The 27,222-nt window shown below is 42.9% G+C and overlaps 1 pseudogene across 1 annotated transcript; it reads left to right on the top strand.

The window, feature by feature from the left end:
- The first annotated feature begins 14,306 nt into the window (after positions 1-14,306).
- Positions 14,307-22,983, top strand: LOC311517894 (sulfotransferase 1C1-like; annotated as a pseudogene). The gene is made up of 7 exons: positions 14,307-14,478; positions 18,331-18,504; positions 19,724-19,821; positions 20,283-20,410; positions 21,578-21,672; positions 21,902-22,082; positions 22,871-22,983. The product of its transcript is annotated as a sulfotransferase 1C1-like (transcript).
- Positions 22,984-27,222: the final 4,239 nt, after the last annotated feature.

The raw sequence follows: 27,222 nt of genomic DNA, 5'->3' as shown, positions 1-27,222 counted from the left end.
CCTCATAGCAATGTATTTAACAGAGCAAGGTTTTTATGACATACATAAAGAGTTGCTGCCAAAAGATCCACCTTTATTAACCCCATTAGGAGGTATTTCCTTAATGCTCAAATAGGTCCTTCTGTCACCTAACATGGATTGTGACAAACGTATTGTTCTCCAAACCCCTCTCCCACAAAGAACATACATTCCTGAATCTCTACCAATGTGTAGCACCTGGGTAGTTATTTCTAAAAAAATTAATATTCATGTAAGGTTTCTCATGTCTATTTTCCCAGCAGGACCAGAATCAAAATGTGATTTCAGAGGGATGAGTAGAATTTGACCTCTGATCACACATTCTATGCTGGCTGGAAATTTCTGAAGTTGCTATTTGATTCTTGATATCATCAGGGATTTCACAGCTCCAAACAGATGTTGTAAAAAGAAAATGAGACTTTATTCTTTGGTTGGCTAAGCAAATGTCTTTTTTACTGAGGACTGGAGCCTTTACCAAGTGGTGTCCCAGCTTGAACAACAGATGTGTCACTTTAACAAAACTTCACTTCACTGTTCCAGATGAAAGGTCAAGATGTTTCTTTAGTGGCTAAGGTGGCACAGGACAGACTTTGATCTCTCTAGTCTAGAATACCAGAAAAGTCAAGAATTAAACTCTCCAACTCCAGTCTTCAGCTGCTCCTGAGGAGTGAGCAGTGCAACTCAAGAAGGATGTGTCCAAATGGGTTTAAGGCACCCTTCCACTCCCCTGATCTTGCTCTGTTCTCAGGATAAGTTAGCGTGCCTTAGGGGCTAATCAAATTTTGCTCTGATTGCCAATGGCTCCAGGGAATCACCAAGGCACAGGGAAGCTCTCAACAACAGCCGCTATTCCAGCTGCAGGAAGGGGTAGTACAGGAGCTGTTAAAGCAGTTCTATGCCACCAGAAGATCCCTTACACTGATACACCAGTGACTGATACACCAGTGACCTCTGTTTTCAGCCTGTGATGCTCCACCAGCACAGCTCAATGTGGCTCTTACACTCGAGAGCAGTGGTCTCCAAACTGCGGGGGAGAAATGTTTGGGTGGGGAGGGCACGGCGGAGCTGGGCACGCTGGAGCTCCCTTCCCAGCTCTCTCTTCCCCCAGCTCCACTCCAGCCCCAGCCCCAGCCCAGGCCCCATCTTTAATTCCCAGTCCCAAGCCTCAGCCCCCGACTACAGCCCAGCTCCGGGTCCCACTCCCAGCCGCGGCTCCTGCTTCCAGGCCTGGCCCCGCTTCTGGCCGCAGCTCCTGGCCCCAGCCAAAGCTCTGCGCCTGGCTGCAGCCCCAGCCACAGATCCAGTCCTGGCCTCGGTCCCACTCCTGGCCTCCAGGGGGGCACGGACATAATACTTTATAGGTAAGGGGGACATGGGATAAAAAGTTTGTGGACCATTGCTCTAGAGAATCTGGGCCACAGTACACAAGTCAGTGGAAAGAGGACAGATATAAACTGTCAGTACCCAAACCCCATTAAGAGGGGATACCTTGACTTTAGTATGCAATTAGCCTGTTGGATAACCCAGGTCATTTCATCTAAAACATGTAGAGACAGTCACAAGTAGCCAAGCCTACACAACACAGATGCTTGACCCAAATGAAACACTGCTTTGTAAGAACTTAAAATGGTTGCTAAAACAAACCATCATGATTGTGGCATGAAGCTCACCATGAATGCTCCTAGCTATGAATCAGTGGATGAAGCCATATGACATAGAAATAATTCTTACTCTTTTTAGAAAAAGAATTAAAATCATGCACTCAGATCTGAGGCCTGTTCTTTTATACTGGTATAACTCAATAAGGAGAAGGGAATATTTTACATTATTCACAATGGATTTTAATTTCAAAATCCTGCCTTTACCTGAGATAGCCAGGAGGGGGATAAGAAGTGGTACAGGCCTGGCATTTGCAGGACACGTTGCCATGGAGGGCTACAGCGGCCATGACAACAATGTTGTTTATCACTGCTCACAGTGGGAGTATTGTATGTGCTCAGCCAGCACTTGCTGGTGGGAACCATAAACTATCTGGCTGGAGGCTTGTGCTCACATCCTGGCCCCCACACTATGGCCTCTTAGTGGCATGACACATGACCTCATGCATTAACAAGATCTACCTACTGTGGCTCTGTAGGAGGTACCTCCATTACTAGTGGTAACACAAATGTACATAATATTTTATGGGGATGGGAGGGAAAGCATATATTCTAAAGGTTATATGCCAGTTTCTCTGGTCTGCTAAGTCCATTCAAAAGCAGGGCAAAGTGACCTGAAAAGGCTGGAGATAGCTAGTGGAGATTCCCCCTTGCATGGGGAAATTCTCCAGTGGTGGAGGCAGCTCTGCTATCTCCTGTGCCACATGTCCCCACACAGCAATAGGGGTGGGACAGGGGGCAGTGAGAAGGAGACAGTGTGGTGGGAGTATTTAGGGGCTAGACCTTATATGTGAGGGTGTGTGGAGGAGCAGAACTCCACTGTATCTGATTATGCAGTGGTGTGATGTCCTGTGACAGAGCACAGGGAGTGAACAGGTGAGCCAGCATTCTGATCACTCAGATGTTAATTGGTTCCCCTTGAGAAAACTAATGGGGGTAATTAGACAATCAGGTTGGATGGATGAATGGAATAAGGGGATAATGAGCCCATCAGCCCAAGGCTGATAAAGAGGCAGGAAGGAAGCCCCAAGGGGGAAAGAGGACTTGTTGAGCTTCGTTACACAGTGGCCTGAAGAGAGGGAGCCCTCCGTTCCTCTCAGGTCCTGGGGAGAGAACTAAAAGGCATTGTGGTGCTATAAATAGACTGTTGCAAGGGGATTGTTGTGGATATGGAGGAGGGAACTTAAAATAAAAGGGCTTGGTGAAGGCACAACCTCTGAAGTCCAAGCAGTTTCTGCAGGGAAGAAGGTGAGAGAACCCATGCCCGGTGAGAGGTCCCTAATGGACATTACACCAGTGAGGGAAGTTAGCGTATGTCTTCTGCTTGGCTGGGTGGCCAAGAATCAAGGCTGGGTGGCCAAGAAACAGCTGACTCCCTGCAGCAGCTACTCTCCACTCCCTCCAAGCACAGCGTGGATGCAGTGTAGAATCAGGGCCCACGTGAACAAAAAAGAATGGTGGCAGTGAGACCTCAGCTAATGAGAAGCAGGAGGAGATGCTGGCTGCAAGAGATCCATATGCACAGACCTTGTATAGAGTACCAAAGAGATTATTGGCACTGTATCCAGGTGTGAGGGTCTGCAGGGGGCTTTGGAGGACTTTGTGGCCCTGTGGAAGACTGGGGCCATAGTTAGTACATGTCAGAGTCCAGGATCAATTTATCTTCGTTCCCTGTTATTACTTGCCCACCTTGTCAGTCTTCAGCATGAACAATATTTTGACACACAAAAGGCCAACAACATTTTCGGTATCAGCACATGGTGCCTGGTGTTAAGCTAGTGACACTGCTTGAAATACAGATCATGAAAAGCAAGTTCACAGCAAACCATCCCTTCTTGAAAAGCTGAGTTCATGTTGCTATTTAAAATTGTTTCTTACAAGCCATTCATTAAATTTCTGGCTGTAGCTGACCTTCCATAACAATATTGTTTCTAGAGCCTTCTCAAAAAAAAGCTGTTCCACTATTTTTATGAAGCTGTGTATAGAAAAGTCCATGGGTGAGAGGGACCATGTACACATCATCCTTTAGCTGTAGACCAGGGGTTAAAAGGCTCATTACTGAGCATTTCAGAGGGTAGTCTGTAACAGAAAACCCCTTCATTGTGACTTCATAAGTACTGCCTCTCCCTTGCAGTATAAATCTGCAATTCTAGTTATATCATCCCTCCAAGATATCCAGTTAGGGCCTGATCCTGTTCCCATTAATGTCAATAGAATTTTTGCACCGGACTTAAGGCTCAATCCTATTTTCCACTGAATGATGTGGATTCCCTCTTATATTGATGAAACTCTGTATGATCCCACTTGAATATTCAATATTCTGTAAATTTTTAGTTGCAGATAGCCTCTGAATGTTTAACTACTGGTGTCAAGGTTCCTTCCCCACTCTGAACTCTAGGGTACAGATGTGGGGACCTGCATGAAAACCCCCTAAGCTTATTTCTACCAGCTTAGGTTAAAACTTCCCCAAAGTAAAAACTATTTTACCTTTTGCCCTTGGACTTTATTGCTGCCACCACCAAGCATCTAACAAATATATAACAGGGAAAGAGCCCGCTTGGAAACGTCTTTCCCCCAAAACCCTACACCCCCTTTCCTGGGGAAGGCTTGATAAAAATCCTCACCAATTTGCATTGGTGAACACAGACCCAAACCCTTGGACCTTAAGAACAATGAAAAAGCAATCAGGTTCTTAAAAAGAAGAATTTTAATTGAAGAAAAAAAGTAAAAGAATCACCTCTGTAAAATCAGGGTGGTAAATACCTTACAGGGTAATCAGATTCAAAACATAGAGAATCCCTCTAGGCAAAACCTGAAGTTACAAAAAAGACACAAAAACAGGAATATACATTCCATTCAGCACAGTTTCTTTTATCAGCCATTTAAACAAAACGGAATCTAACGCATATCTAGCTAGCTTACTTACTAAATTCTAAGACTCTATTCCTTTTCTGTTCCTGGCAAAAGCATCACACATACAGAGAGAGCCTTTGTTTCTCCCTCCCTCCAGCTTTGAAAGTATCTTGTCTCCTCACTTGTCATTTTGGTCAGATGCCAGCGAGGTTATCCTAGCTTCTTAACCCTTTACAGGTGAAAGGGTTTTTCCTCTGGCCAGGAGGGATTTTAAAGGTGTTTACCCTTCCCTTTATATTTATGACAACTGGACTCTTTAATTTTTAATATCCTCAGCTGTACAAAGTCAATAACTTCTATCATTATGTGTACTGGTGACATTTTTCCCCTGTCACATCCCACCACATACCTTTTAGCCCAGGGAACCACTAATGGCAAGTTTAGCTATTTTAAGTAAATTCCATAATTTCACTTTATAAAGGGCACCAAATTTTATAAATGTTTATTACAAAGTTTGTTTTGTGCCCTGTGGGTCTAAAGCAAATCTCATTTACTAATGGAAATGTGTTACCCTGCCTACTGTACACCTGACCTTTCATTTGTACTGAGTAATTTCTGGAAACAATGCTAAAACCATGTCCTGCTACTGAAGGATTGACACCGCAGCATTTCATGGGTATATTTTCTTGACAAAAGGTATTTGGAAAAGCTTGTAGGAATCCAATTAAAATTTGTCATATGATTATTCATGCTGACAGTAACAATTTCATATATTAATGTAGCTGTGTCTCCAACACATGCCGTGCTTGGACAGATTTATTACAAAGGCTGGCTCCATCTCCTCCTCCAACAGGAAAACGTACAGGAGAGAGAAGGTGTAATATGAGGACATCTCTGCAGCTGAAGTCAATGAAACTTAAAGTAAAGTATATGCTTAAGTGATTTATTGAACAGGAATGGATTCAAGCATGTGCTTAAATGCATTGTTGAGGCCTAAGACCTATCACTCCATCTGTAACACTTACCATTTTACTGAGTATTATTTATTTTGCTTATTTATAGTCATTTCCATGGTACTTACCATCAGTTTCTAGGCACCTCCCAAACATTAATTAAGTATGCCTCACCGCATTAATATGAAGGTCAGAATTAATGCTCCCCTTAGGCAGATAACACAGTGAGTGTTCTTTGGTAATATATACACTGTAATACCTCGGCCCAGTGGAGTTTAAGAATGGAATGTGAATTTCAAGTTTTCAGTGGTTTTAATTAGGTCAAATCATGCCTTCCCTGTACAGGTGCTTTAGAAGAGGAGTGTGTGAAAGCAGCCCTTACAGCTGGCTAGAAAATGAGTGTGGAAACAATTTTAATAGAAAATATAAAATATTTTTGTCAACATTTTCATTTTAAAAAACAGGGAAGGGTTGACTGTACTTCTGTCCCGTTGCATCTAAAGCTTCCATTGACCTCAGTGAGCTAGGTTTACTCAGTACCTCAGTGACAGTCACATCACTTTTATTTAGGTGGCTAAAAATGGATTTAGGAGCCTGGCTTTAGAAACCCCAGTTTGGAAATTTAGCTTAAGCCTACAAATTATGTTTTGTTTCTCCAACAGAGTTTGTGTATTTCCCAAAGATAGGCTTTTAAATGTAGTTATCCATATGCCAGAGAGAGAGCGCGTGGGGGGGAGGATTTATATTATAAACCCCACAGGATTTAAATTAAAAAACCTTTGAATTCTAATGCTGAGTATGTTAAACATACTTTTGCTAACATACATGGGAACTAAAAGATGGTGTTTTGGCTACCAGAGGGAGACTACCGTTTGCAATAATGTAATACAAATATAAACTGTTGCAAGGTGATTTTAAGACTTCAACATATTGACTACAGATTTTAAGCCAAATGTTGTTTCCTTGCTCATGCAGTCATCTAGATGTAGGCAACATTTCATAAAAATCTGACTTAATACTACCTTGCTATTGTCTTGAGAGTAACAACTTAGAATCCCCATCATTTGGTCCTATATAAATAGTAACAGAAGTACACTTTTTCTAATCCCTACTTCACATCCCTAACAAGACTCTCAATTATTATGACTTTATTTGTAGAGATGTTTAAATCTAACACAAAATTAAAACAAAACAAAAGCAAACTGTTTTCCTATTCATTAAAAATGTGGTAATTTACTATTGTTCATATTTATTAACACAATTGAACTATACCTTGATCCACATTTCTATGACATGCTTGTCAAAAAGGAGGTGCTGTGTAGGCCGGAAAGGGGTTTCCGCTGTATTCATAGCAACCTAGCTGCATTCCCTTACACTGCATATTCTTTTTCTCCCTCCACGTGATCCCTGCAATCCTCTTACTGTAAGAAGAGAGTAATGAGGTTTAATGGTAAAATATCAATGTTTCCTGTTACTTAATAAAATGGAACTCTGTCCAAAATATATTAATAGAATTGTTAATTAGAACATTGCTACCACTATTGATTTAAAGGAATAAAAAGCTAAATCTAGTATTCAGAAATATATCAATATAGTCCTTACTACATTTTGTCAAGTTAAAAAACTGATAATCAATATATTTAATTAAAAGTAATGGGAAGAAATCCCTCATTCAGTGCACAAACTGAAAGCAGGATTAAAGCTGTGGGTAGGGTTTTCTAACCTCTCTCCGGGACACCTGGTACACTACTCTTTTCACAGGCTACTCAGATTCACAGTAGTGAAAAGAGAGAAACAAACACTAAACAACTTCATAACTTTTCTTTGTTCACTCACTTTTTAGCTAATTTATCCCAGGGATTAATGGCATTATCCTCCAGGTTGTGTAACTAGAAGGGGTGTAGGCCAGGAAACAAACCACCAGGTGCAGGCATGTGAAGGACAAACAAAATCCAATGTGGCTGCCACAAACAGGAGAACATTAGATCCCCTGTTAATAGACTATACAGGGTCTGTGGTAATGTCACAGATTACCTTACACTGTAAATTGGAACAAGGGAAACTAAAAGAAAATTATTGCTACTTGAGTTTCCTGTGTTCTTTGCTTGTTCGCTCGTGAACAAACTGTTCCAAGATTTCCGGTTCTAGGAGTAAAAAACTTGAGTCAGAGCCCCTAAAATATACATTGGCTTAAATATCAAGCAATATTTTTAACTGTTTGGGGTTTTTTTCTGTCTCCTGAGTTTTTTAACTTTATTTTTTACCCTGAATCTCTGTGTGACCATTTCAATCTGAAACAGCACTATCATATAGCCCTCCCCTCATAGCAGCCCTCTATCAACTTCTGAGATGGGGAAGTTATCATTCTATGCCTCTCCATTCCTTTTTTCTATCAATATCTTGCTCCCTCCAGATCATCCCAGCCCATCCAGTCACAATCTCTTGCCCACACCTTCTCTTCTTTGTCCCCTCAGTCTTTTGCCTCCATCTCACGCTCTTGTCCTGTCCTACCCCCATTTCACTCCCTGATTTCCCAGTTTCTTATCTGTCTGTCTAGTGGTTTCATATTGCTGCCCATAGCCATACCATCTGAGTGACTTTCACAAAAAATCAGTAGTAATAAGAAGTCCCTAGTGGATTTCATGGATTCTTGGAACTTCTTCCTTTTTGGAAGTAAGAACTTTGCTTGGGGCAGGGTTTTTGTCTTTGATTTCTTAGACTTGGGATTTATTGGCTAGAAGGCGCTGTTAGTGTTGTATGATAGAAAGAGGAAAAGGAAGGTTTTGCCACATTTCCTAAAGACAGGCAGACTCTGGATTCACCTGATCTCCTCTAGAAATATGTTTCACGGACAGATCTCTTGACAGAGAATGCTTTGTCCCCAGCTCTCATGTACTTTGTCTGGGGTTTGTGATCTGTGTTGCTTCAGAGGAGTGCAGCTGTCGCAGTGGTTCATAGATCCAAATTCAGTCTTAAATGTAGCTGTGGCTTGAACCATCCATTGCTTTGAAAATAAGGACCAAAGCCTTAAACTGGTATCAGAAGCTGAATGGGAGCCTGTGACGGGGTGGACTAGGCCCAGAGGCCTCCTGCTGGAGGCCTCAGGGTCCTGGCACACCCATCCCAGGAAAAGAGCAGTAGTGAAATTCTCCAAGCTGCCTAGAGTGGCTACAAGGAAACAGTCAATCAGAGAGGCTGCAGAGAGCAGCCAATCAGGGCCCAGGGGGACCATATAAAAGGAGCTGCAGCGCTAGAGACAGGTAGTTGCTGCTTGGAGCCTGAGGACTGAAGTCAGTGCTCCTAACAGACTGAAGGATAGCAGCACCAAGGACAGCTCAGTGCTGGCAGGGACTAGGGGAGTGAGAAAGAGCTCCTGGCTGGCTGCTGGGCATGAACATAGAAGAGCCCTGAGGTAAGGGTGAAGCATTGATGAAGGCTAGGGGGTGGGGAAATAGCTGGGGAACTGAAAGCAGTTTGGTTAAAGGAACAGGGTGGCACAAGGGCTGAGGTCCCCCCCCCAATAAGCCACTGAGGAAATCGCCTACAACTAGACAGTCAAATCTCCAGAAGGGGGATCTGAACTGTTAAGAGGCCCTGTTGGAGACCTGGGGCCAGAACAGACTAGAGTGGGCAAAGAGTCTCCAGAGAGGAAGCCCTGGGGGCACAGCCCCTTACCAAGGCCAGAAGCACTTAAAGACTTTGTTGGATTCATACCCCAGAAGGGGTCTGTTAGAGTTGTGTTCCATACAGACTGCATGTAACTCTGCTGGAGGGCTGAGTCACTAGAAATCGCCAGAGAAACTGCCAGAATGGGTCACCACAGACTGAAAGAGATGCAGATACACACTCGAACAAGGGGCTGCTTGCGATAAGTGGGTGCCAACCCATTACAGAGCCAGTGGAGGGATTTGATCAAAGGCCTGGACAAATTAGACCTAGACAAATTAGAGGATTGGGCCAAAAGAAATCTGATGAGGTTCAACAAGGACAAGTGCAGAGTCCTGCACTTAGGACGGAAGAATCCCATGCACCTCTACAGACTGGGGACCGAATGGCTCGGCAGCAGTTCTGCAGAAAAGGACCTAGGGGTTACAGTGGATGAGAAGGGCTGGATATGAGTCAACAGTGTGCCCTTGTTGCCAAGAAAGCCAATGGCATTTTGGGATGTATAAGTAGGGGCATTGCCAGCAGATCGAGGGACGTGATCGTTCCCCTCTATTCGACATTGGTGAGGCCTCATCTGGATACTGTGTCCAGTTTTGGGCCCCACACTACAAGAAGGATGTGGAAAAACTGGAAAGAGTCCAGCAGAGGGCAACAAAAATTATTAGGGGACTGGAACACATGACTTCTGAGGAGAGGCTGAGGGAACTGGGATTGTTTAGTATGTGGAAGAGAAGAATGAGGGGGGATTTGATAGCTGCTTTCAACTACCTGAAAGGGGGTTCCAAAGAGGATGGATCTAGACTGTTCTCAGTGGTAGCAGATGACAGAACGAGGAGTAATGGTCTCAAGTTGCAGTGGGGGAGATTTAGGTTGGATATTAGGAAAAACTTTTTCATTAGGAGGGTGGTGAAACACTGGAATGCGTTACCTAGGGAGGTGGTGGAATTTCCTTCTTTCAAAGTTTTTAAGGTCAGGCTTGACAAAGCCCTGGCTGGGATGATTTAATTGGGGATTGGTCCTGCTTTGAGCAGGGGGTTGGACTAGATGACCTCCTGATATTCTAGGATTCTAATCTATGATTCTCTAGCTGTCACCTTCAGCCCCCAACTAAAACCCCTCCAACGCATTATTAAGGATCTACAACCTATCCTGAAGGATGACCCAACCCTCTCACAAATCTTGGGAGACAGGCCAGTCCTTGCCTACAGACAGCCCCGCAACCTGAAGTAAATACTCGCCAACAACCACATACCACACAACAGAACCACTAGCCCAGGAACCTATCCTTGCAACAAAGCCCCTTGCCAACTGTGCCCACATATCTATTCAGGGGACACCATCACAGGGCCTAATAACATCAGCCACACTATCAGAGGCTCGTTCACCTGCACATCCACCAATGTGATATATGCCATCATGTGCCAGCAATGCCCCTCTGCCATTTACATTGGTCAAACTGGACAGTCTCTACGTAAAAGAATAAATGGACACAAATCAGATGTCAAGAATTATAACATTCATAAACCAGTCGGAGAACACTTCAATCTCTCTGGTCACGCAATCACCGACATGAAGGTCACTATCTTACAACAAAAAAACTTCAAATCCAGACTCCAGCGAGAAACTGCTGAATTGGAATTCATTTGCAAATTGGATACTATTAATTTAGGCTTAAATAGAGACTGGGAGTGGCTAAGTCATTATGCAAGGTAGCCTATTTCCCCTTGCTTTTTCCTACCCCCCCTCCCCAGACGTTCTGGTTACACTTGGATTTAAACTTGGAGAGTGGTCAGTTTGGATGAGCTATTGCCAGCAGGAGAGTGAGTTTATGTGTGTGTGTTCCTGGGGGGGAGGGTGAGAAAGCCTGGATCTGTGCTGGAAATGACCCACCTTGATTACCATGCACATTGTAGGGAGAGTGGTCACTTTGGATGGGCTATTACCAGCAGGAGAGTGAGTTTGTGGGGGGGGGGGCGGCAGAGGGTGAGAACCTGGATTTGTGCTGGAAATGGTCCAACTTAATGATCATTTTAGATAAGCTATTACCAGCAGGACAGTGGGGTGGGAGGGGGTATTGTTTCATGGTCTCTGTGTGTATATAATGTCTACTGCAGTTTCCACAGTATGCATCCGATGAAGTGAGCTGTAGCTCACGAAAGCTTATGCTCAAATAAATTGGTTAGTCTCTAAGGTGCCACAAGTACTCCTTTTCTTTTTGCAAAGACAGACTAACACGGCTGTTACTCTGAAACCTCTCGAAATCATAATTAACTGAAAATGCCTAATATCATATGACTTGTGAAAACTGACAACTCAACAATTTATTTGAGCTGTGGGGTGAAACACAAACAAAAATGAACTCCTAGCACTTTGTCAGGCCACAGTAAAAATTATCCATTCAATTTTCGTAGATTCATTAAAAAAAACAAACAGAAGGGACTATTAAGAGCATGTAGTGTGACCTCTTGCATATCACAGACCAAAGAACCAGTAATTTCTGCATCCCATTCATAACTTCTGTTTGAGGTATTGTATCTTAGCTATGTTTTTCATTTCTTAATGGTGCAAATGTCCAGGGTATTTCTGAAGAGTCCAGCTGCTGGTCTTTCTCCCTTCATGTCCCTGTCCCTCTCCTCCAGCCTAGTGGGTTGATCTTAGATGCCTTTTTTTAAGGGCATCAGTGTCAATTTGAGCAGAGTTTTTTGTATCATCATCTTAAGACTGTTTTCCTCTGTACTCTTTATTACAACTTCAATTATCTAAACAATATTGGTGTCCTTGATCAAGACTTATCAGGCCGGAGGGATGAAAAGCCAGTGGACCCTGCTGTAGGAAGGAGGAGCTCAGAGACTTTAAGACCAGAAGAGACCATCATGATCACCTAGTCTGACTTCTCACATGTTGCAGGCACAGAACCTTACCCACCCAACTCCTGTAGTAGGCTCATAACCTCTGGCTGAGCTTCTAAAGTCCTCAGATTTTGATTTAAAGACTTCAAGTTACAGAGAATCCACCATTTATTCTACTTCAAACCAGGAAGTGACCCATGCTGCAGAGCAAAGTGGAAAAACTCCAGGGTCTCTTCCAATCTGACCTGGGGGAAAATTCCTTCCGACCCCCAAAATGGCAATCAGGAGGGTATTGACATCTGTCTGGCACTTATTTACCCATTTATCTGGCCCATCTGCAAGTCTAGGATGTGGTGGAATTGACCACTGCCAGCAGTACCATGCCTTCTCTAATATGGTGGAGAAAAGCCACCTAAGTTAGATGAGACATTTCTTCTCCATATGGCGAAAACCCATGTGAAGCAGGTTTCAGGAGCAATGGTAAAAGGAACCTCTGCTATCATTACTCCATAAGATCAATAGTGGCTCTGAAAGTTTCCTCTATTAGATAACTAATAGATAATGGAAAAATCAGCAACTCAGCTGTGTGGGGCAATAATGGATTTAAAAGATTACTTCTAATTATTTTATGTCCCCAGTTCAGGGGACAAACATTTGACAAAAATCTAATGGAAATGTTCTCATGATGTTACTGAAAACAATTAGTTGTTTAAACTTTTAAATATATGTTTGGATTAAAATATTGCACATCATGCTAATGACTGAAAATCAGAAAGTGAAATTGACTAGAAACGGACTTTAAACAAAAATTAGTGACCATGGAATCAGTTCTCCTTGTCCAAACTGAATAAAATGAAAAAAGTAAACAAGCAGTTTACAGTAAGTGATGAAAACTAAACAAGATTTTTTAAAAAAAATTCACTATATTCATTCTGATACTAATGGTAACACAGAAAAAGACTTATTTTCCCTTTAAGATACTATATGTACAGATTAGGTCAAATATCCAGGAAAATTTTCTTATTCTGAGACTCTTTAAACAACATTACAAACAAATCGCCCTCACTGGAGCTATTTCTCTTTTAATAATCTCAGGTGTTTAGCATCATAGGTAAGTAAACATTTTTTTACAATATGATTAAAAACATATCCCTCCAGATATTAAAAAGGAGCATACATTGCAAGGCAGAGAAACTCTCTAGCCATTGACTATTGCTATGCTGTCTCCTCCTCTTATTCCTGCATTTGCAGGGGACTTTTTTAAGCTCTGCCCAATTTCCTACACTATTTCTTTGTTGACAGCACCTATATTAAAGAAGGTGTGGATAGGATTAGAAATAGAACAGCCCGCAGAGAGCAGACGCTCTTCATCCTGGAACTGCAACATCAGGGACAGGAAGCATCCAAGTTCTCCAGCTTCACGTTTCTTGTACAGTTTTGTGGTTCCAAGCCCTGCACCTTTACTAATGCCATCTTCCCAGACAGAGCAAAGAAACTAGAATCAGGAGGACAGAAGGAACAAACAAAGTCCAGAAAACCCCTCTTCAGTCTGTTTTGTGACTATTAGATTGCAGCAGGCATACTATTTATAATCATGCTGTTCTGTGGGAGGAGTGCAACAAGAAGGAACAATGAGCCAGTTTCAACTTCAGTTATCTCAGAATTTTCCAGATATGTTACCATTGCTCAAAAAAGCACTGAAAAAGGTGATGGAGGTGATAGAGAGAGCTGTAAAATGCAACAGTATTCCAGAAGATAGAAGTCCAGAACTGGAACAATTACAAAGGACCAATGGGGTTTAGTTTTCAGTAGCAAGAGTAGGAGCACTGACATTACTAAGCTTTTGCCATTTGTTTTCTTTTGTAAAGAAGGACCTGGTCCTGTGAGGTGTCTTCACTTGACTTCAGTGGAAACTGTGGGTGTTCAAATCCTCTCAGCATAATGCTCCAAGTTGTTACGTAGTTTGTAATTTACCTGTGCCTGTCACTAATTTACATTAAGTAATGTATGCAAAGGCTAAAATGCCCAAACATGGGTAAGTAAATGGCATGATTTTCAAAGATGCTGTCATTCTGAAGCCAGTAGGAGCTGCAAGGTGCTTAGCACCTTTGAAAATTAGGCTACAGTTTACTGTATCTAACACCACATTTAGGCATGTCTAACTTTAAGCAACTGAGTCAGAGAACTGTGGACATTTTTACCATACTAAGTGCACTGAGTCCCAGGCTGAGATTAGAATAGTACATTCATATACTTCTTTAGAGCAGACCTGTTTACTGGCAACCTGTTTCTTCTCCATGCAGTACACAATGGTCCTGGATAAGATGAAAGATCTGAACCTAGAGTGCTCCGTGACATGCTCTGAAACAGATGAAGTGGGTGGAGTTCTCCTTCAAAAAAGTGTGTGTGACAGGTGGGATCAAATCTGGAACTTCAGAGCCAGACCTGATGATCTGCTCATCACAACCTATACAAAAGCAGGTGTGTGGGAACAGAGGGGAGTGGAAATGGGTTGAGACAGAACTATCTGCCTGCACTGAAACTCATGCTTTGCAATACTTTCATCAAGACTTGTGACTTGAGATGTATGTAATCACTAGCATAGGCCTTTCATCGGAGCACCAGTGACTTCTAGCTTCCTTTTTAGAAAAAAATAACCAACCACTTACAAAATGCAAATAGATAGTCTAGCATCATATGATTAAATCTTTAGTTCAGTTTGTGTAAATGTATAGTCAGCGACACACAATTTGTATTAATTTAACAAAACCCTGGTTAAAATCATCATTCAATTTATAATGAACCAAAGGGAATTGGTTGAACTATTATGAATTTAGGGCTTGTGGGTTTTGTGGGGGAGGGATCTTTTGTTTTGTTAGTTACTTGGGTATGAACCATTCCTGATTTCTGCAAGTTTATCAGTTAGGGCTGATCTATGCTGAAAACTTACATTGGCATAGCTATGTCTCTCAGGGTTGTTTAAAAACGATACCCTTCAGAGATGTAGCTCTGCCATCCTAACCCCTGGTGTTGACAGCACTAGGTCAACAAAGAATTCTTCCCTTGACCTAGCTACTGCCTCTTGGGGAGGTGGATTAACCACAGTGATGGAAGAACCCTTTGCGTCACTATAGTGCAGGTGTGGGCAAACCTTTTGACCTAAGGGCCACATCTGGATATGGAAATTGTATGGCGGGCCATGAATGCCCATGAAATTGGGGGTTGGGGTGTGGAAGGGGGTGAGGGCTCCAGCTGGGGGTGAAGGCTCTGGGCTGGGGCCGGAAATAATGAGTTTAGGGTACGGGAGGAGGTTCCAGGCTGAGGCAGGAGATTGGGGTGTGGGGGGAGGGGAGTGTGGCTCCAGCTGGGGGTGCAGGCTCTGGGTGGGGCTGGGGATGAGGGGTTCGGGGTGCAGGAGGGTGCTCCAGGCTGCGACCGAGGGGTTTGGAGGGTGGGAGGGGGATCAGGGCTGGGGATTGGGGCACAGGAGGGAGCCAGGGGTGCAAGCTCCAGGTGGCATTTACCTCAAGCAGCTCCTGGAAACAGCAGCATGTCCCCCTCCAGCTTCTACACGGAGGGGTGGCCAGGCAGCTCTGCATGCTGCCCCATCCACAGGTGCTGCCCCTGAACCTCCCATTGGCTGTGGTTCCCGACCAATAGGAGCTGCAGAGGCAGCGCTTGGGGCATGGGTAGTGTGTGGAGCCCCCTGGCTGCCCCTAGGAGCCAGAGCGGGGGACATGCTGCTGCTTCCGGGAGCCATGCAGAGCCAGGCAAGCCCATGATCCCGTTCCCTGGCCGGAGTTCTGGATAGGGGAAAGCCCTGGACCCTGCTCCCCAGTGGGAGCTTGAGGGCCAGATTAAAACGTCTGAAGGGCCGGATGTGGCCCCAGGCCATAGTTTGCCCACCCCTACTGTAATGTCTACACTGAAGTGCTACTGATGTAGGTCTACACTGTAATGTTTTAAGTGTAAACATAGCCTTAATTATTAGTATTTACCAAGAGGTTTGGATGAATCTTTGTTGTACCAATAAATTAAAAACCAGCAGGATCTTATTAAAGGGAAAGGCAAAATACCACATTTATTGTGAATACAGAAAGAATCATAGTAAGCAGTTATAGTTATAACATTCCATTCAATCTCATTTATTCACACATTCATACACACACACACACACACACACAGGTTCTGCAAGGTTGTTATCATAGTTACCAGCCTTAGAGTTGCTCACGCCAAGCCACAGGCCAGGTGGCCTGAACATGAGGAGGGAGCAGGGCCTTGTCAGATGCTCATCTGATGCTCCTGGAAGTTGGTTTGCAGAATCAGACCCCAAAGTTCTCACTTTCTAGAGTCTATTTTTATAGGAATTTCTTCCTATGCCAGTCTATGGGAATTGCTTCATCATGCTGTTGCTGAATCAATCAGCAGATGGCACATTCCTGACGGCTCCGTGCTGCCAGATGTTATCTTGTTCTTTGGTTCTCCCATTCTTGAGGCTGTTGGGTGGATTCCAGTCTGCCCTCCGGGGGTCCTCTGGTTATTTCCACTTGACGCCTTCTTCAGCTAATGGACACTGGATTCTTAGGCTGGCACCTCCCTGATCATTCAGTTATTATCCACACCAAGCATCCATCCACATACATCCTCTATTTCTATTTTAATCACAATTGTTAATACAACAAAAGGGCGGGGAGTCTCTGGGTGCTGTTTCTGTTGTTAGAGTATTGCTTTGAGTCTCTCTCTGTGAATTGCTTTGAGAACAGACTCTGTCTTAGAATGTACTAACACAATTAGCAGCTTGCAAGTTTCACACATAGAGGGAGAGAAACAGTACCAAAAACCAAGAGACCTCTTAATTAGTAATACCCTGGAATTTAAACTATGGGGAATCAAACTCATTTGTGATTTTAATACAGAACTTCTTTAATATGATCCAACATCTTCAGCCTACAGGTTGTTCAGTCTGTCTTCACTAGCTAGTATTTATTTTTTGTGTCCTGTGGTTGGCCACTTACATCATATGGTAAATTATTTACACTTTTCAAATAAAGGAATAATGAACTACAAACTTCAGGTGCAATTTTGGATGAACAAAAATATGTAAAACTTTGGGATTAAAGAACATTCTTGAATGCCTGGTGGTCATTCAAATAATTAGAGGTGGTCAAAATGTTTAACAGCAAATAGAATCATAGAAGGTTAGGGTTGGAAGGGACCTCAGGAGGTCATCTAGTCCAACCCCCTGCTCAAAGCAGGACCAATCCCCAGTTTTTGCCCCAGACCCCTAAATGGTCCCCTCAAGGATTGAACTCACAACCCTGGGTTTAGCAGGCCAATGCTCAAACCACTGAGCTATCCCTCCCCCCTATGGTTGCTGCAAAATTTTCTGTGGGGAAAATTTCTATTCTGAATTTTATTTTCCTTAAGGAAAATTGAAACAAAATATTTCATGTGAGATCATCCTAAATCTGAACATTTCAGTTTGTTGCACATAATTGAAATGTTTAGCCTAGGATCAGTGCAACACTAAACTGCATCTGTCTGCATAATGCTGCAGTGCATTATGGAAGTTGTAGTTCACTTTCCCATACCCCCACTCTCTACTATAGGCTGGACTCCTTGGCCAGATTATGATGCATCACCGGGGATGCAGTCTCCCCTGGATGAACCATCACAGTGCATGATGGGATTTGTAGTCCAGTCATGGAGCCCAGCCCATGGGGGAGAATCGGTGTCTGAAGCACCCAAACTACAACCCGTAGGAGACACACCAGCAACTCAGACAGATTCAGTTTAAGTTCAAAGCGACTCAAAACAAAATGTTTCAGTTCAGGAATGTTGAACATTTTTTGTTATTTCCAAATTGAAAACTTTCAGAATTTTTCATTTATTGAAACCTTTGGGTTTCTTCAATTTTTGTCCTAGTTCAGGATGAAAAAAACTGTCAAATATCAGAATTTCCCACGAGATGAAAATTGACTTTAACTCAGCTCTACAAATAAACAATTCTACAATTCATAACCAATTGAACTCCATACTTTTATTCATTAATTTCTACCACACACAAGAACAGAGTCCTAAATGCAAGCCCAGAGGCTTTTACTCAGGAGGTACTAAAAGTTTCAACTTCTCTTCCTTCCATTGCATTTTCTCCCTTGTTCACTTTCTATCCCCCATGCCTATTGTTCTCTTGTAGCAATGGCCTTGTGACTTCTCCAGTCTTCCTTGAATGTGGTCACCATCCAGCCAGTGTTTTTAACAAGCTTCCATTTCTCTTAGAAAAGTCTCTCTGCACTGCATTGGGGAAATATGTAAAATTCTAATGTTTTTCAGGTACAACATGGATACAGGAGATTGTGGATATGATCCAACATGATGGAGACATTGAGAAATGTAAACGTGCCACCACTTATCTGCAACACCCTTTCATTGAGTGGGTTCTTCCTGGACCTTTCAGCTCTGATACAATGGTAAATGTAACACAAACAGGACTCAATTTTGTCCAAAGTTATGAAATCAAAATTTTGCTTTCTAAATAATGGAAAATCTTATCCACTAAAAAAAAGTATCCATTGTAGATGACAGTTTTCCAAGAAAATCTCCATTCCATTTGTTATGCTATCTGGAGAGATTTCTACACAGGTCATTATGATTATTCAGGTCTATGAGCAGGAGCTCTTCAATGAGGCCTGCCAGTGAGTGTGAGTCCTCAAGCCAACCCGACCTAGCATATAGTCAAAGAAATTCTCTGACTGTGGATAGCTGCTGTATGTCTCACGTCCTCCACACCTGACTGTGTCAGGGCATAGGGGGACAAAAGGGGCACCTGTTTCTTGGGGAGAGAAAAGAGGAAGGACCAAGCAAGAGGAAGTGGCGGCGGGAGTGGGGGGGGGAGACCATGACAAAAGTATAGAAACTAATCTAAAACCAGAAAACCCAGGAGGAGGACAGTATAGTGACGAGACAAATGGAAGAATTTTTGTTAGAAATGCTACTCTGGAGGTATAGGATCAAAAATACTGTCATTGAGTTGGGACTGGAAGAAAATAGTAAAGATAAATACTGTTTTCTTTCACCATACTTTCTCTAACATACTCATCTTACTCTTAAAGGGGACAGAACGGTGAGACAGGAGAACATGGTTACTTAGATGAGAGAAGTTTAAAAAAAAAAAAGTTCCTTGTTCCATCTTGTCTGTCTCATGCACACATCCTGAATCCTCATTTAAATAAAAAAAACCCTCACTGCCTCCCGTTCCATGACAGATGTCCTAGTTTTTTCACTTTGACAATCTGGTCACCCTATCTATGGCTCTCTTGTCCTAAAAAGAAATAATCTTCTATAAGTAAAGTAAAATGAATATTCACTGAGTGCTGAAATGGGATAAGGTCCATCCAAGTAGACGAGTCAATATTCAGCACTGCCCTAGAGGGATTTAGACCGTATCCCAAAAAAGCTAGAAAAAATGAATCTGTATATGAATCAACCTTCAGCATTCCTCCTCAAGAATGCAGGCAAAGTCTCAAGGACACAGACGGTTGATAGAAGTTGTTATACCATGTTTTCCATGGAGAGTTGCAATGAGGTAGAGTTGCACATGTATAAACTGATACAAACTGGCATTTCCCTGGAAAGTCTGAGTCAAAATCCCACACATGATGGTGACAAAGACAAAAAGGAATATAGATACAAGGACACTGGAGAATTACTACAAAACTTTTTGCAGTCTTGGAACTAGCTGAAGCGATGTCCTCCCCACGAGCACTGAAAACTCGTCTCCCTGTACGACTGGTGCCTCCATCCTTCTGGGAGCAAAAGTGTAAGGTAAGGAGGGGAAGGGGGCTCAAGACTACTTTATTTGGAAATGAACAAATTAAATAGGATGAAGGCTGGTTTCCAGACTCCTCCTGAAATCTAGAGGCCCATCTTGACAAAGCCTTGGCTGGGATGATTTAATTGGGGATGGGTCCTGCTTTTGAGCAGGAGATTGGACTAGATGACCTCCTGAGGTCCCTTCCAACCTTCCAATCATAGATATTCTATGATTCTATGATCTTCCCTGTAATATATCGCTTCTGTGTGAAAGTGAAGGAACTTCATTCAATCACAGATTTGGTTTCAGGAAATAGCAGCTCCCAAGCAGAAAATGTTTATGACTTTTGTGTGTTCTCTCAAAAGATTATCACAAAACAGGACACTCAGAACCCTCTGTACATGTCTACATCTATAATGTTAAATATACATATTTCATTTCTTTCTCTCACTTGCTTCCACAACCAATCCAGATAATCCTATGTGGCAAGAAATGCAAAAGACACCCTGGTGCCATACTCCCATTTTCACAGAATGAATTAAAACATGCCTGAGCCAGGAACCTGGGAGGAGTTTCTGGAGAAATTCATGGCTGGACAAGGTGAATGGAACGAATTGTGCAACATCCTGTGCCTTTTGGTGTTTTTTTAATTTATGCTATTTATATTCAGCCCCCATCCATTGTTCTGAACCAACACTGATAATGTACTGTAGGGAAATCTACTCCAAACATTTAAACAGGAACTCTATTCCATTCTGGTGTCTTTTACCAAGAAACCCTTCCTTTCTCCACTTTCTCACTCCAAGGACATCCCCTTCCCCTCCAGGGTCCCTAATACCCCAAAATTCCTTGTTTTAAAGTTTAATGTTTTTCCATATATTTGGAGGTTAAAGGCATATTGCTCAGCAATCAGCTGGAGAGGAAGGATAGTCTGGGGCTCTGAAAAATGTTTCCAGTGCAGACTTAACGGGTAACCTTGGCCAAGGGGGGAGGGATAGCTCAGTGGTTTGAGCATTGGCCTGCTAAACCCAGGGTTGGGAGTTCAATCCCTGAGGGGGCCATTTAGGGATCTGGGGCAAAAATTGGAGGATTGGTCCTGCTTTGAGCAGGGGGTTGGACTAGATGATCTTCTGAGGTCCCTTCCAACCCTGATATCCTCTGAAGTCACTGCACAGCAAGCCAAAGTGTGAATCTACACCACACCAACTTGTCACACAGTAAAACCTATGTAAACGTGACATTGCTACAGCACGCCCAGATTAAAGCCTAGCTTGCTACAAGCAGTGCCCACAAAGGACATTACCATGGGGCAAGCTGGCACACTGTAGAGCGACGCCCTGGCTTGCTGTGCTGTAACTTGCTGTGTAGAGAAGTCCTCAGTCTCTCTGTGCCTCAGTGTTTGTCTACACCCCACACACGCACACTGGGTTTCAGAGCCCAAGCAGGAACATCTACATGGCTATTTTTAGCACTGTAATGTGAGCCTTAAACCCAAGTCTGTAGATCCAGACTCAGATTAGATGCTGCTGGTTTTCTGTTTTTTTTGTTTGTTTGTTTGTTTTTCCCTCTTGTCAATGTAAAGGACCACCCCCATGCCAACTCCCCATCTATAAAATACCCTTATTTCTCTGGGGCATTGTGAGGATAAATACACTATAGATTAAGTGCTCAGATACTCCACTTATGGGGGCTATATAAGTAACTAAGATATCTGAATAGATCAGACATTGCTACTTGCTGACTACTGCTTACTCTCTTCTCTTTCAGTGCTTTGGGGTTGCTAGTATGATCACACAAAAGGATGGTGGGAAGCAAAAGAGAACAACTGTATTCTCTACCTCTTCTATGAAGACCTAGAGGGGGTGAGTCAGGGTTCATAGTGCTCTGTTATTGCCATTCAAGATTCCAGCAGGTATGAGCTCCCCACAGCAATGTTCTGCTAACAACAGCTGGTCTCCAGCTGATCTGATTCCACCCCTACCCCAGTCATAGGTATGATTTCAACATTTAAAACTTCCTCACAACTTTTCCCTATCGGATTTGTTTCCTCTTCCTGGGTCGGTTTCTTATCCAATTTCACTCCTTCCACAGGATCCAAAGCGTGAAATCCAAAAGGTGTTACAGTTCCTGGAGAAGGACTTGGAGAATGCGGTTCTAGATAAGATCATCCACCACACAACATTTGAAATAATGAAGGACAACCCCATGGCAAACTACACTTTTCAGCCTCCTGCAGTAATGGACCACTCAATCTCACCATTCATGAGAAAAGGTGCTTGTAGCAGTGTGGCCATTTACAGAGTACCCTCTTGTGGCAAGGGAATGCTTTGCAGCTGCCCTGCCCCTTTAATCTCCCTCTTGCAGGACCCTTAAGAACTGTATACAGGTTTTCACATGGAGAAGAAACACCTTTCCCTCCCCCCCTCCGCACACACACCTGGGGCTGGCTTAATAACAAAAACAGTTCTGAACAATCCTCAGGGTTCCAAAATAAAGTCCATCCGCACACAACAGTCCATGCTTTGCTCTGGTGTCTTATCTCAGTGAGAGCTCTTCTGTCCTAGTCTGTTCTCAGTCCATCCTCCCAGCTCTTTCTAGCTGGAGTTTAGCTCACTGGCCTACAGGCCCGTGAACTTCTAGGCCCAAATTCTGTCTGGGTTTCTCCACAGAAGTTTCCAATTCCCTTAGTCTCAAGGTCTTCCCTGCAGAAGTCCTTCATGCTTCCTACAGTGTCTCTCATTTTCCTAAGCTTCCTCATTGATTGCAGCCTCCTTTTGCACTTTATAGGACAGTCACCCTGACCTCTCCCAGCTATGGCTCATTCTGTAGTATGATCTGAGCCAGCCCCAGCCCTTAAGGAGTGAGTCAACCTGTTACAGTGCTGCTGTTTTGTATTTTTAGTATTCCCTCATCTTCCTTCCTGTTGTGTTTTTGAATTAGCCCTTCATTGAACTGTTAATATCTTTTGAGTTAGTGATAATGGATTTCAGGACTTGGGATGAAGTGGAAAAATTCTTCCTAATGGTGACTGAGTATCTCTTTGGCTTTCCTGTATTGTAGGGACTGTTGGAGACTGGAAGAACCACTTCACAATGGCACAGAATGAGAAATTTGATGAAGATTATAGGAAGATGGCGGCTAGAACCTCTCTGACCTTCCGCATGGAGCTCTGAGAAGGGGCCATAGGGATTATTCTCTATAATGTACTAGCACTTTTCCCTATAAAAGCTTCACAAAATACCTGTGCATCTAAAATTACAATGCCCTAGTTTCCCACACCACTGATTTCAGACTAGCCACCTTCCTCTGTGTAAACCTAATTTTGAGACAAACATCTCAGTTAAACTAGGGTCAAGCAGCAATGTACTGTAGAGAATTTGCAGGAGTCCCTCAAAACCCCACCCCCCAATTAAAGAGGTGGCTGGGATGATTTCCCTGATGGAATTTATCCCCTCATCCCTAACTTTTATTCTTGGTGTTCATAAAATTCTTCTGAAGAGCAGGGTTGTGGGGTCTTGTTCATTTGCTTTTTTTGCATTTGTAAACTTTAGATGGTAATATCCAATATTTTCAAAACCATTCCCAGCAGCAAGTAAAGACCCTGAGATAGAAGGCACTACTGAAGTGCAAAATGCTGTTATTGTTTGTATGTTTTCAGTGTGCTGGACAAACTGTAATCCATCCTCACACTCCACTAGTGTGGTAAGTAAGTACTATTAGCCACACTTTGCAGATGGTGAAATGGTGTCATGCAAGAATTTGAAGTTACTTATCCCTCCTCTCCCCCCACACTTATTGCATGCTATATGAGATCTAGCCCTAAATTACATGCATAGGAAGCAGTTTGGTCTAACAAATTAGTTTATGGGACTATGAATCAGAAAACTATACTCGTTCCACCTCTAGGAATGACCTGTTCTTAGGCCTCAAACAAACCAGCTGGTGACTAAAGCTAGGCACCTAAATCCATACTTTGAAGTCAGTCGGATACTGAGATGTCTCAGCACCTTTGAAAATCAGACTGCTTAGCTAAGTGCCAAATATGAAGTTAGACCTGGATCTTCAAAGGTATTTAGGCTCATAACTTCCACAAATTTTTTTTAACAGAAGTTAGGGGCCTGAATACCTTTTGAGGATCTGGGCCTGATATGCTGAACTTTAGGCACCCACATTTGACAATTTTGTCATTAAACATAACCTTTCTGAGCCTCAATTTTCTCATTTACAAAATGGTGATAATGAAATAAATGTACCCCTCAAAGTGGTTGTGAAGCATGATTTGTGTTGTAAAAGCACTTTGAGAGCTTTGAATGAAAGATATTATGTGAAAAGTACCTGTACTACGAAGACCATATTGTAGGGAACAGATGGGAGTAGAATTCAAGAGCAATTTTGTTCCCAATTCTCTCCTCGCTTCACAAGACTACACTGCCTCTGGTACTTCTATGGGGTAGGGGGTGTGAAGCATACATTTGTGCAAAATGAATTGTGTGAGTGAACGAGGGAGAGCACATGGACACAAGGTGTATAGCTTTCACAAAGTCATTCATATCCTGTTCAAAGGCTTGTCATATGTGAGGAACCTCATAAATTCTACCAGGCCATGAGAACACTCTGATGTTTCTATTTCAGAGGCAAATAACTCCAAAACTAGCACTTCAACATCTGCCCTATAGAGTCCTGCGGAGTAGATCTGATAAAGAACTTTATATGACAAAAAGAACCTTCAGAACTTAATGTATGTCTACACTGCAGCTGGGAGCAAGGCCTGCAGCGCACGTAGACAGACTCACTCTAGCACACTAAAAATAGCTGTGTGGACATTGCAGCACCAGAAAAGGCTCAGACTAGCCACCAAGCTTGAACTCTGCTCACTAGCCCAAGCCTCTGCTGGTGCTACACCATCCACACAGCTATTTTTAGCATGCTGGTGCAAGTCTAGCTACCTGGGCCCGGAGGCTTGTTCCCAGCTGCAGTGTAGACATACGTGTAGATATTACTATGGTAATGGGAGTCATAGATATGAGCACCTCCCAGTCTTCAATGTATATTCACAGCAACAGGGTGAGATAGGGCAGTACTACTACCTCCATTTTATGGGTGGGGAACTGAGGCACAGACTTGTTTAAGTCACACAGTCTGTCCACGGCAGAGTAGAGAATTAAACTCCAGTCTCCCAACTCCCAGCTAGTGCCCAAATCACTAAACTATCCTTTGTCTCTGTAAACTTAATTTGCACCAATTTTTTTCAGAGCATCATATCTCAGAAACAGAATGCTTGAACCACCTCCAATTTAGCCAACAGCCTTTTCCTCTGGCTGCAAACCACACATTCAACATTTTAAACAAAAAGACCATTTCTGAAGAGTTGAGAGAAGCCCAAAGTAAATTTACAATTGAAAGCTGATTACACCCTTAACTATAGAAAGACTCCAAAACATGGAGCACATATTTATCAGCTCACTGCCTCTAGAGAGTAACGTTATTGGATTGGTTGTCTAATTTTAGGTAGTATGGTGTGTTAGGTTCCCACTGAGTGAAATAAACTAACACAGAGAGGAACAAATGAAGCTGCACAGGCGTTCCTACTGGTAATAAAAAGCTGAAGGTGATAAAGTGAACCTTCTCTTTGTGCCAGCATTCAAATGAACTATATTATTTCCATAGTATTGTCACTATATTCTTTGATGTGGCTTTCTTAAACTAGGAAATAGAGGGAGGAAAATAAAAAGAACTCTTGAACGCACCTAATATTTTTGCTAGTTTTCTTTAGTACAATCAACATGTAAAGAAAATCAGCAAGTAAGCAAAGAGATCTACACTCTTGTCAGAATAAAAATACTACTCTCTTTCTCTCTGCCTGAGTGTCTGGACTGATGTTTCCCTCTCACAGCTCTCATACCTCTCTGCCACTGTGGCCCATGAGTAGTTGTCCTGTTCCTCTCACTTTGTCTGTGCACTTTGCCCCATCTGATGGGTTCTTCAGATGTGTCACGTTGCTACCTCTGGGCTTTTGCCATTCCTCTCTGTTGTCTCCTTACCCCTCCTCCTCCTTTTCTTCACCCTTTCATTGGTAATCATCAAATGAACCATCTAATAAGGCCATTAGTAGCAATAGGAGCACACCAGTATTGTCCACTTAAAGCTAGTTGCTGGTATAGTACTATTACCGATACCGTAGCCATTTTCTCTTTCTTTTGGGGGGGAGGGTTTGTAGAAAATGAAGCAACACAATTTATAGCTGACGTAACTAAGTAAAAACCTAAACAAGTTCTTGCTGTTGTCAATCCCATTTTGTCATTAAGTGCTAACATTATGCTTGACACTTCACCTCAAAAATAGCCCTTGCCACACAGAGCTTAAATTTCAAATGACAGACAGGGAAGATAGGACATAGTGTGATACTTGGAGAAAGAGGTTAGCTAAGGCCTGGTCTGTACTAGGAAATTAGGTCGGTATAACTACATCGCTCAGGTGTGTGAATAATCCACACCCCTGAACAACATATTTAAATTTACCTAACCCCCAGTGTAGACAGCTCTAGGTCGACAGGAGAATTCTCCCATCGACCTACCTAATGCCTCTGGGACATGGTCTACACTATGAACTTATGTTGGTATAACTATGTTGCCCAGGGGTGAGGTCTTCTGTCAACATAGCTACCACTTCTTGGGGAGGTGGAGTACTGTGCTGATGGGAGAAGCTCTCCCTTCGGCATAGGTAGCATCTTCACTAAGTGCTACAGCGGCGTAGCTGCACCGCTGTGCATGTAGACAAGTCATCAGGGAGGTGGATTACCTACGCCATTGGGAGAAGCCCTTCTCCCATCAGCGTAGATAATGTCTTCACTGAAGCACTACAGCTGTAGCGTTTTAATTATTGACAAGCAGCCCGTAGTCTTGGCTAACAGTTAACAGAAAGAAAAGGAGGACTTGTGGCACCTTACAGACTAACCAATTTATTTGAGCATAAGCTTTCGTGAGCTACAGACTAACACGGCTGCTACTCTGAAAGTTAACAGAAAAAGTGCAAGAAATGCTTGTTGGTGCAGTTTCTCTTTTGGGCCAGTAGAGGTTGCCAAAGATCTAGCAAGCAGAGTCACTGCTGAACTACTGTATGTCTATTGTTTTCTTCTTCTATGATGTGTTGGGTGTTCACCAAAGGCTATCAATTATTTACATTAAAAAAAATGTATCCCCATCTCATGACCTGTTCGGTGTCTCCAGGACCCCAAGAGAGATTGAAAAATGTAGTAAGTCTTGCTCCATGACAATTGCCCTGGGCAATGAGCAGGCCACAACCACTTTCAGTTGCCTTCCCCTTGGCTTTCCCCTCACAGATCTGTAAGCACTGTCAAAGGACAGGAACAGGACTCTCCATGGACACAAGTGACTCACACGGGCACATATACA

Source organism: Lepidochelys olivacea, assembly GCF_965140295.1.
Source record: "Lepidochelys olivacea isolate rLepOli2 genome assembly, chromosome: 1".
Lineage (NCBI taxonomy): Eukaryota > Metazoa > Chordata > Testudines > Cheloniidae > Lepidochelys > Lepidochelys olivacea.
Note: the sequence above shows the minus strand (reverse complement) of the source record. Positions and strands in the feature narration are given on the sequence as shown.